Source organism: Neophocaena asiaeorientalis, unplaced genomic scaffold (assembly GCF_003031525.2).
Source record: "Neophocaena asiaeorientalis asiaeorientalis breed wild unplaced genomic scaffold, Neophocaena_asiaeorientalis_V1.1 scaffold618, whole genome shotgun sequence".
Classification (NCBI taxonomy): Eukaryota; Metazoa; Chordata; class Mammalia; order Artiodactyla; family Phocoenidae; genus Neophocaena; species Neophocaena asiaeorientalis.
Window position 1 is genome coordinate 414,186 of NW_020173978.1, and position 11,577 is coordinate 425,762.

Here is an 11,577-nt window from a genome sequence, read left to right on the forward strand (position 1 = left end):
GGGTGTGGGGGGGGGGGGGGGAGGAAATCAAAGCTGAGCAGGTGACCAGAGTGGTCAGGAGATGAATATTATACAAAGAGACTGGGCTTAAGTAAATATATTGAGGATAATGGGAGCCAAATTTCTGTCAAAGAAGGCATTTGCATACAAATATAGATAAGGGGAAGGTTAGAAAGAATCCTGAGGTATTGGATTGGAATTGGACATCTCAATGTGAGTTTATGTTTACACACACACACACACACACACACACACACGGATAGATATAGAAATAGGTGTAGCTGTATGTATGTGTATCTGTCTATACTTCCTAGCTCTGTTCACTGAGAGGGACAAGAAGCAATAATACCCAGAAGCAATGAGCATACCAATTACCCAGAATTTAGTTTCTAAATATTACCTTCCACTAAAATAAAATAGGAGTTCTTGAGGAAACAGTTGATTTCAGAATTGGGGCAAGGAAAGCAAATGACAAGCTTGGAGCATCTTTCACCAGAAATGCTCAGAGAATGATAGGGACATGTGTGAAGGGCAGGAGCCAGCTTGAAGAGACTCCTATTGGTCAAGTATGGAGCAATTTGAGCATGATAATAAATAATAAGAGCAACAAATTTCAATCCATTGAATAAAACAGAAATCCATCACTATGATATAAACAAACAAATAAATAAGAATAGAAACTTCTTCCGTATGGTAGAGTGACAACTAACAAATGTAGAAGAAATGATGAAGATATTTCAATATTTGGCAACCATCATAAAAGTGGTTGATTCAGGAAGGTTGATTCAACGTATGCTAAGACTGGTGGATAGGGGTTTGATGAGGAATAGGATATTGGCATAGTTTCCTCCCAAAATATTTACCACTGCATAGGAAAGAATGATGACTTTATAATGCAAAAAACCTAGCAGACAACATATCGACTAAGTGACTAAGATTAACATCATCAGTGGTAGGACAGGTTGATATCACGGGCCTCTTGATATGACATACTAAGAAGAGCACAGCATCATTTCTGAGGTATTTTTGTCAAGAATGCATGACCTGAGATTGGACATGTAGCAATACGGGACAAGCCCAGCTTGAGGGACAACCTACAGAATCAAAGGTCTATTCTCTTTAAACTGTCAGTCATGAAATACAGGAATAAATGGAGGAACTCTTCCAGAATGAAGGAGACTAAAGAGACATGATAACTAAATGGAACAAATGGTCCTGGATTGAATCTCATATCAGAAATCAAAAAAAGATATTGTTGGAACATTGGTAAAATTTGTGTTATGTCTGTGAATTGGATGGTAGTGCTGTATTAATGATGACTTCCTGATATGGATGGTTGTAGGTTTGGATAGTTAGGTAGGAGAGTAGCTTTATTTGGGGTAAAAAAATTCTGGAGCATTTAGAAGTGACAGGGCATTATGTCTGCAATTTGCTCTCAAATGGATCAGAAAAAGAATAATGGATACACACACAAACATATATGTACATACATACACATGTTAAAGGAGAGGGAGAAAATTATGAAAACATCAATGGAGGAATCCAAGTAAAAGGGATTCCTTAGTTTTTACTGTACTTGCGATTTTTCTATAAGTTTGGAATGATACAAATATAAATTATTTAAAATAACAACATAAAAATTAACCTTTTAAAAACTGAGTGATAAATGTATATATATATGTAAAATCTATATATATATATGTATATACACACACACACCTTACCATATTTTTACCATTTAATTACTTTAAAGTATTCTGCTGTAATCTTAAAGATTTTGGCGTTATTTCACCTGCACTCTTTAGTACTATTTTACAAAGGGGGAAAATGGCTTGCTTTAAGCTGTCATAGGCGAACCTTTGGAGCTAAGGAGCAGAATACAAAAGCAGAATGAAAAGTTCTAAAACAGTTGTTGGACTTCATGTAAATAAACACTGTGGGACAAAATCTAATAACTGGGCATTCTTTATATATCAATATATTCCCACATTGATCAGTTTCTGTTCCAAGTTCATCAATTCTACATTCTCCTTTTATTAAAAACCCACATTCAGAGAAAGGTCTCATCTCCTCCCTAACTTTTACCTATACTCACTTAAAACTGATCAGATTTAAGAAAAAAAAATCATCTATTTTAACCAAATATTCCTAAGAAGCAGATTTTTTAAGCTGAAAACAAAACAAAAATCCAAAATCTTGTTTCAGAATAGAATATTCTAGTCTATCAAAATACCTGACCTGTTTCCATCTATGGAAATACGAGCACTGGACTAGATCAGTCTCTCAATTACTTTCCTCCTTTGACACACCTAAAGAATATGACACACACTCACAAGTAATACTTCGTGTGTGCATGTATGCCATGCGTCTCTCTAAATACTAGAATCTGGAGGGTGAGTGGGTGGGGCACTAGCCAAAGGGATTGCAAGCCTAGATGTTTCTAAGGTTCTATCAATACTCTTCACCCATTTCAGAAATTTAATCCTGGTTTAACGGTCATCTTTCTCTTCTACTTCATATATTCTACAGTCTTTGTTCAACACAGAGGCTTGGTCCGTTCTGAGATTAACAATCTAGACTATCAATTTAAGATCTGCTCCTATATTTAGTCAAGTGTCACGCTAAATGACAAGTCTCCACACAGGGTAAGCCTGATTTCAATAAACTTCAAAGATAGCCATTTCACAGCATCTGCTCCCAATAGCTTCCTGTGTTTTTCGAAGGGAGCAATAAAAGCATTTAATATTGCATGTCAGAAACTGGTTCAGCTGAGATCCAGACAGGTTAGATAAGTCATACGCTGATTGGTAGAGGCAGAACTACAATTTGAGTTCCTCTGATTCTAAGTTTCTGGGGGTGTTTTTTTGTTTTTTGCTTTGCTGTCATCGAGCTACATCAGATATTTAATGCACTGACCTCAGTCTGACTTTGAGGAAGATATTTTAAACAGGACAGACATAGAGGATAAAAACTACATAGTTCAAATACATATTAATATGGAATATGTATGTTTTAATTTGCTGTTCCTATAGATTTAAATGGGTCCAAAGCAGAGATTTACTAGGTTGGGGACATCAAATATGAGGCCAATGTGCTGGCATTTGCTCCTCTCATGCCCACAACAGAAACTGCTAATGGATCATGGCACTTGAGCCTAGCAGTCTCAGATAACTTCTTGGCACAGCATTCCAAGCAGCCACTACTAATTTATTACAATTGGCAATTAACTGAAACCTATTTGCCATCCCTATTTCTTTTACAGTTACAAAGATTTCTAGTAAAATAGCATCCCTTCTGTAAGCCACCAAAAAGTTGCCTCTGCTTGGATAATGTTAGGGGTGGATGTGGGGGGAAGGTATAAGATAGGGAGAGAGAATAATAAAGAATCTTATGGTTTAAAGGATGCAAGTAAAGAAAGGCTGTAATAAAAAGAATTCCCAGATATAAGAAAGCTGAGCCAGAAATTTAGGGCTGAAGGTACACAGAGTAAATTGTGCTTGGGGAGAGAGGCACACTTCTTATTCACCATGCTTTTGATCTGAAATACTATTGGTTGGTTGCAAAGTGGGGTAACCTATGTTGACCTAGGGATGGGCAGGTATTGTACAATACACGTGAGGCTGCCTTAGCACTTATCACATTGAATGCTTTCCAACTTCAATATTGCAACTTTTGGCCCTGCTTTTCTTTTTTAATGTTCAGTTAAAAATGTGTTCTCTGCCTGCCCTAATTGTTAGCTGCTCTACAAGTATATCAAATCCAGGTGTTTGCAAGTCATTTTGAATTGTATTCCTCTGTATTTAGTGTTGCTTTTTAAAGCACTTTTTTTAAAAAGTATGTGTAGTTCAGAAATGAACAATTTTGAGACTGAATCTTAAATGACTTGATGACAGCAATATTCCATGCTCTCTATCTACCCAAATCTTTCAGAGTAAGTTATTAAATGTACCATCTAAGCAAAATGCAAAACAAAGATCTCTGAATTTGCTATAATTCTTGTTTATACTTAATCACTTATGTCAAGAGAATCATAAGGAGCCAAACATTATTTTATGGAATTATGCAACTTAACTTATAAATTGCAATACTGAGCTCACTTTCTGAGATACACAGCATGTCACTTATCACTTTCTAATCTGTATTTCAACTTGACCTGTAAATACTGTTTCTCCCTCAGGAGACTAAGCTCTTTGAGGAAAGAAGCTGTATCTGTTTCAACTCTGCATCCTTGAAAGTATCTAAATCATAGATAGTCCTTAACAAGTAATATTATTGAAACCTAAGGATTCCATTGAAATACTGTTACAGACCTTCAATTTTAGTCTTAGAGTTTCTTCTCACTAAAAGCAGTAAAAATGTTATTTAGTATCAATATAAGGCATAAATTCTGAGGGTGAAATCAAGGGACCACTGAGGGGATTCTCTGAGACCCTTTTAGGGGTGTGTGAGGTCAAAATTATTTTAATAAAAATACTAAAATATTTTTTGCCTTTTTCACCATTCTCTCACAAATATATGATAGAGTCTTCCAGAGTAGGTAATGTGATGATGCAATTGCTCTAACAGCTAATGAAATTTGTACTTGTCTATTCTTGTGTCTTAAAAATTTCTCAGTTTTAAAATTTCTAGTACAGTAGCTATCAATAGGTAAAACCCATATAAACAAAAGCTTTTTGGTTCCTCACTAATTTTTAAGTGTGGAAAGGGGTTCTGAGACCAAAAAGTTTGAGAACCACTGGTATAAGCTATTGATAGTCAATGTAAAAAAAAAAAAAAACAGGAAAAATAAAAGAAACTCATATTTTGAGATGTTTTTCTTCAACAACTGTCAACTAAGGACATAAACTTTGAGTTTTTCTCTTTGCAATTTTTTTCCGGTAAAAATGTGCTTTAATTATATTAAAAAATTTAGAAAGGAGTAAGCTTAATGTGACTTCCTATCAAATTCTGGGAAAAGACTATTAAATAAATAGCTCTATAATTTGAAAAGACAAAGGTAATCACTAGGAACCAGCACAGGTTAAAACAAAAATCATACCAACATGAGATCATAACAAACCCTCTTATTTAATTAATTAATTTAATAATAATTAGAGCTGCTAGATTGTAGAACTGCCATAAAAATGGAACATCCTGATTTCAGTAGGCATCAGGGGAAGTGACTCCAGATGAGAGGCAGTATTACATGGTGGTTAAGAGAAAGCACACTGGAGCCAGGCTGGTCTGGGTTCAAATTCCAGCTCTGTCACTATTGCCTACCTGTGTGACCAGGGCGAGTTACTTAACCTCTTTGTGCCTTACATACATTTTCTATAAACAGGGAGAGTGAGAGTACCTACCATAGAGAGTTGGTAGGTAAATGAGAGTAAATAATTTAGATCAATGTTGAGCATATATTAAGTGCTTTTAAGTATTATTTTGTCTTTTTCACAGATGTACCTCCAATATCCAGAACAGTACTATGCACACAGTAGACACACAATATAATTTTTTTAATTAATAAACAAAAAATTATCTTTATTAATAGTGATACAGCTGACTTCTACTTTTCCACTGTATTGTGTGCTTGCTATATTCTGGGCAAAGCAGCAAGTACTTAATAAACATTTACCTCACATAATATTCCCAAAAGCAATATGGGACACTTAACAGCCTCATTTTACAGATGAGTTAACTGAGACTTATAAAAGGGAAATAATTTGCTCAAGGTCACAAAACTATGAAGTGATAAAGTCAAGAGTCAAATCAGATTTGCTTTGCTCCAAAACTTCTCTCCTTTAATTGTTACATTATACTTAATTGTGAATAAGATTGAAAAAACTTAGATGAAAAAAACTGTGTAGCTAACAGGTTTCACAGTTGTTGAATTAACAGTGGCTTATTAAGAGACAGGGATAAACTTGGAAGTAGATCTTTACTAACCAAGTAACCACAGGGTTCTATCCATTTCAATGATTTTATCTAATTCTGGGGGAATAAATAGAAGGAAAGCTTATCAAGTTTATGGATGCTACAAAGACGGAGAGTATGGTCAATATCATGAATGACAGAATCAAGATTCAAATACTTATATCTCCAAAGACTCCAATGATGGAACAGAAATCAAGAGGATTAATTTTAAAGGAACAAATGCAAAATATCAGTGGAATATGTGCAGAATAAAGGATGACTAGTTGATGGTTCTAATCTTATGTTCCAACCACACCGATGAGAAGGCACTCTTCTTGCCTTTGCACTGGTTCTTCTCTCTGTTTAAGATGCCATTATACTTCTTTGAAGAGGAAAATCCCACCATATATCCTTCAAGGCCCAAAACAAATGTTGCCATCTCTGAGAAGTTTTCCTTACTCCCTGAGACTGGGTTGGTCAGTCTTTCCGCTCCGTGCTCTATCACATTGTGTATATGTTCTAAAGGTACACATATGTCCTCATTCCTCAAGGACAAGTGCTGTGTCATTCATTATCTTTTCATCTGGAGTCTAGCACAGTTCCTGACATATAGTAAGCACTCTATAAATGTTAACTTTTATCATCAGCAGCAGCAGAATCCTCCTTGTAACTTCTGAATCTATCCTCTCATCCTTTTTAACTCATGGCTCCAGGTCATGTAGTAATGGCCTGATTTGTATTCCTGCTTTTAGTATCCATCTTTCACACGCTGTCATCTTCCTAACATGTAAATTTGATCATTTTGCTTCTTGATTCAAAAGTTTTCAATAGCTCCCCACTGTCTACAGCAGTGGTCCCCAACTTTTTTTTTGGCACCAGGGACCAGTTTCATGGAAAACAATTTTTCCATGGATGGGGGTGGGGGTGATGGTTTGGGGATGATTCAAGCACATTACATTTATTGTGTACTTTATTTCTATTATTATTACATTGTAATATATAATGAAATAATTATACAACTCACCATAATGCAGAATCAGTGGGAGCCCTGAGCTTGTTTTCACTTGCCACTCACTGATAGGGTTTTGATATGAGTCTGTAAGCAATTGATTTATTATGGTCTCTGTGCAGTCAAACTCTCTGCTAATGATGATCTATATTTGCAGCCGCTCCCCAGTGCTAGCATCACCGCCTCAGCTCCACCTCAGATCATCAGGCATTAGATTCTCATAAGGAATGAGCAATGTAGATCCCGTGAATGCTCAGTTCACAGTAGGGTTCACGCTCCTATGAGAATCTAACTCCTCCACTGATCTGACAGGAAGCGGAGCTCAGGTGGTAATGTGAGGGATGGGGAGTGGCTGTAAATACAGAGGAAGCTGCACTTGCTGGCTTGCCTGCCGCCCACCTCCTGCTGTGCGGCCCGGTTCAGACTGGTACTGGTCTGTGGCCCGGGGGTTGGGAACCCCTGGTCTACAGAATCTTCTCAGTAGGGCATATAAATCCAGTCACATGCTATTCCTACAGCCCATCCCCATCTCTTGCTACACTCTCACTATACACTATACTGTACAGATACTGAACTACTTATCTCTGTAGTCCGGAATTATTTTTGTCTCTATATCTGGAATGTTCTCAATTTGCCTGTTTGCCAGGAAAACTGAATTTGATTCAACTGTATAAATATTTACTAAGTACTCTTCTATGGACTAAAACACAACAGTAAACAATACACACTTCCTTCTTTCAAGGCCTTACATTCTACCAAATGAGACAGAGTAAGTTTCATTCAAAAACACCTCTGTGTGGGACTTCCCTGGTGGTCCAGTGGGTAAGACTCCATGCCCCCAATGCAGGGAGCCCGGGTTCAATCCCTGGCCAGGGAACTAGATCCCACATGCTGCAACTAAGAACTCGCATGCCGCAACTAAAAAAAAAAGATCCCGCGTGCCACAAACTAAAGATCCCACATGCCACAACTAAGACCTGGCGTAGCCAAATAAATAAATACTTTTAAAAAAAGAAAAAATCCAAAAACACCTCTATGAAACCTTTCCTGACTTTCCTCCTATTTCCTCTGGTCTCATTATGTTTGTACACAGTGCCATTATAGCATTTCTTACTGCAAAATAATTGTTTACTTGCCTGCTTAACTCTGCACTGTAAGCTCCACATGGGCAGATCGTTTCTCATTTTTATGTCCTTAATAGTTGGAAATAGATTCATGCATTAATACATTCAACAAATACACACACACACACACACACACACACACACACACACACACATATGCTAGGTAGTGTGCTAGGCCCCAGGGATACAATTATGAGTAGAGAACAGACACAACTTTGCTTTCATGAGGTTTACAGTATACTAGGGGTAGGAGAGGAAAGCAAAAAGACAACATAATCAAGTATATAATTACAAATTAGGAGGAATATTAGGAAGGAAAGAAATCTGCTGCTATGAGAACATATAATGAGGAATCTGATATAGTTTGGAGAAGGCTTCCCTAAAGAAACAGATTTGAACTGGGATGTGAAACATGATTAAGAGTTAAGAAAGTGAATGGGAGAGTGAGGAGAAGGATAGTTTTAGGCTGAGAGAAGAACATGTGCAAATACCTTGACATAGGAGAGAGCCTGTTACTACTGAGGAACAGAAAGAGAGTCACTTACTGAAGTGCAGAGAGTGAAGAAGGCAGAAATATGAAATGAGGATAAAGAGATAGACAAAGAGTCAAAAAGTGAAATAACCCAAATGTCCATCAACTGATGAAAAGATAAACGAGATAAGGTATAGCCATGCAATGGAGTATTATTCAGCATAGAAAGAATGAAATGTTGATACATGGTACAACATGCAAGAACCCTGAAAACATTATACTAAGTGAAAGAAGCCAGACACAAATGGCCACATACTGCATGATTCTATTTCTATGAAACATCCAGAACAAAGCAAACACAGAGACAGAAAGCAGATCAGTGGTTGCTAGAAGCTGGTGGGTAGGGAAAACAGGGAGTGACTGTTAATGGGGTACAGGGTTTCTTCTTGGGGTGATGAAAATGTTCTAGACTTAGTTGTAAAACCTTGTGAATATACTAAAACCCACTGAATTGTACACTTTAGAATGGTAAATTTTATGGTATGCAAATTATACCTGAATTTCAAAAAATAAAGTTGGCAAAAGAAAAGAGCACATAGTGCCTTTTAAATTATCTTGACTTTCCTCCTGTTCCCTTTGGAGGAATAAGAAGCCACTGAAGGTTCTAGGTAGGGTATGGGGTAGTTGTTCCAAAATTACTTTTTGAACAAACAAAAAGACTTCATGATATATAACCCAATACTCTTTGCAACACTGAGAAATCTCTCTGTCTTTTGATTTAAACTGTTATTTATAATTCTGCTTCCTAGAAAACACCTTCAGGTGGACCTGAAGCTTTTGTTCTGAAAGAGTTATTCCTCTCCAGAGGGTCACCTTCTCAGATGTGCTATCTTATTTGTAGTTATGTCTTGATGTGTCTGTCACTGAAAGATAATACATGAGGATCAATCAGGGCTCATAACGCAACAGGTAGGATTAGAATAACTGTGGCACAGGTCTCTCAGTGGGCTCCCTCCTGAATGGGAGCCCTTCTTGCCAAATAATATTTATCTCCAACTATACTGATAGAGGATAAATTTTCATTTCCTGAATGAGGCTTTATTCTGATTTCTTAAATAATAGTGCTGCGACGGCATTCCAGAAAGTCCTGAAACTTTCTACTGCTTCTGACAGTATTGAAGGCCATGAACTACTCCATGAACATAAGGCCTGCTTGGAGAAGTCAAAATGCTTCTGACCAGTCACCTTCACTCCAGGGATCCAGCTGTGCTTCTATGTACCTGAGATTCATCCTCTGACCACTACTTCTCCTTGGCGCTTTAATGGTTTTATAATAGTAATGTTAAAAGATGTTGCTACAAAAGCAAAGACCAAGACCAGCTAATTTTCCCTTCAAAAATTGATGGGTGGGGGCTTCCCTGGTGGCGCAGTTGGTGAGAGTCCGCCTGCCATCAGGTTCGATCCCTGGTCAGGGAACTAGGTCCCACAAGCACGCTGCAACTAACAGTTCACATGCTGCAACTAAGGAGCCTGTGTACCACAACTAAGGAGCTGGTGAGCTGCAACAAAGACCTGGTGCAACCGAAATAAAATAAATAAATAAATAAATAAATAAATAAATAAATAAAATCGATGGATAATGACTTTAAGGTCTCGTCCAAGGATTCATCTTACATGAAAAACATGACTTTTATTACACACGTGTGTGTGTATGTATGTATATGTGTATATATTAATATATATATGCTACCTATTATCAGCTTTTAAGATCAATATCAAATAGCACACCTAGAATACCACTTAGCCTCATTCTCACTTGTTAAAGTTAATACTTGAACTTTCTGGTGCAGAACATTAAATACAACAGTAATAGTCTACTTATTCCGTTCAAAATGTTATGAGAGAATAAACTGCATCCCAGTGCTTATTACACCTTCATCTACGGAATTACTCCTTGGATCACATCAGAATCATTTCATTTCATTTGGCTTTGCAATGTTTATCTTGCGAATAAAAAGCAGATTAATGGATTATGCAGAAAAGGTGACTGGCATCTAGGTTTTACCACCTTGTAGGGTCAGTTATCTTTCAAAAGTGTGTCTGAGAGAAACACAAAGAGAGACAGAAAGAAAGAGACAAAGACCAGTCTTTTTGTCTTAATTTTTTGAGGGTAGAGTGTTTAATCACTTTTTTTTTAACTTCTTCCTCTGTGCCTTGTACGAATTGGAAATTCAGGAAGAATTATCTTCCTTTTTCTTTAAGAAACCACAGAATATAAGAAGTATCACTGATTTGAAAACATTAAAAGATTCTTTAAAAACCTGAACCTTAGAATCAAGAAAACAAGGTATGTGTCAATTGACTGATTTAATAAGAAAACTATTAAAATGACCTGACATGCATTTAAGGCAGATATTATAAAGTCATGTCTGAAAATGGAGTTCAGCAAACTCTATGCATGTTATTTGTGATAAAGAAATACAACGTTTAAGTTTAAATGCTTTCCTGAATGAAACTTAAAACCTACACATTGGCTACACTAGGTAAAACATCACCAAGTGCACACAAGTGAGGCCTGACCCTCAAACACAGGAATAGGGCACTACGTTCAGAAAAACACCTGTCTGTGGGCAGGTGTTTAAACTGTGACTAAGTACCTCAGGGACAGAATATAATCTCTATTATATTCTGTGACATAATTACATCAGCATGAGAATCAGAATCAAAAGCCACCAGAATATCAGAAAAATGAATACTACGTGCCTTTTCAAAATAGCTTGAAAAGGAAAGACAATAGGGAAAGGTCTTGATAAATGACTGACCAAAAAAGAAAACTTTCTAAAGCTATAAATGGCTAAGAATGTTGAAGATTTTGTCTGTTCACATATCACTTCTTTTCTTAGCCCCAAAGCTAATACCATCAATGTCCACTACCTCAAGTTTTTAACCAACAGTAAATATGTTACAGAATCTAGGAAGACCAATCAAAACCGAAGTCTACATTTCCAGTCAGCAAAAATAACTCAACATTTCTAACATATGAAAGTGGCCTTACACTAAAAAAAAAAAAAAAAAAAAAAAAA

General features: G+C 36.7%; 1 protein-coding gene across 3 annotated transcripts in view; it reads right to left on the reverse strand.

Annotated features, from left to right (window-relative positions):
- The window catches only part of FCHSD2 (FCH and double SH3 domains 2), a 309,212-nt gene that overhangs the window by 115,329 nt on the left and 182,306 nt on the right, over nt 1–11,577 (reverse strand). The window lies entirely within an intron of this gene.